The sequence below is a fragment of the Octodon degus genome, unplaced genomic scaffold (genome assembly GCF_000260255.1).
Source record: "Octodon degus isolate 3935 unplaced genomic scaffold, OctDeg1.0 scaffold00003, whole genome shotgun sequence".
NCBI lineage: Eukaryota > Metazoa > Chordata > Mammalia > Rodentia > Octodontidae > Octodon > Octodon degus.
The window spans coordinates 4,792,706-4,793,427 of record NW_004524579.1 but is presented as its reverse complement, the minus strand read 5'-3'; positions in this window follow the sequence as shown (position 1 = coordinate 4,793,427).

Here is a 722-nt window from a genome sequence, read left to right as displayed (position 1 = left end):
TATATATAATGATATATATCATTATACATATAAATGCACATACTCTCACATGTACACATAGAATAAAATTTAATAAGTATATCCAGTAAGCTATTATTAGTCATTCATTTTTCAAAGATAATTCTCCAGATTGTAAATATGTGATCTTTGAACCATCTGAGGGGCACTTTGCAGTTTTGTCAAGAAATCTGCTACTTGGGAATAAAGAAAATGAAATAAAAAAATAGTTTCATGTAAAAAGAACTGTTTAAGGACATTGGTCATATATTGAGTGAAAAATACACTGTGCTAATGCAGTTGAGACATAGCTCTCCAATTTTAAATAGTCTCTCTCATTTACATCCTTAATCAATCCAAGGAAGCAAATATTTGCTTAGCAAACTCTATTTTTAAAGCAAGAAGGTGATTCATTAAGAACTACAATTTGATAATATTAACCACACAGAAGCTTGTGCCTTTTATGAAGAAGGGAAACTAGATCCAAATGAACCCATTAGACTATTCCCTTAATCCGTAAGCGTACTTGATAAGAACTTTAAATATGGTGATGGTACTTAATTGCAAAGGACAAAGGTAGACATCCTTACTTATCTATTAGGCTACTTTTTCTTAATATTTAAAAAATTGATTTGTGCCACTGTTATCACCAAAATGTATTGAAAGAATAGCCAGATTCAAGGGTATTTTAGAACTATTAATAGAGGTCTGGGGAAATAGCTCAG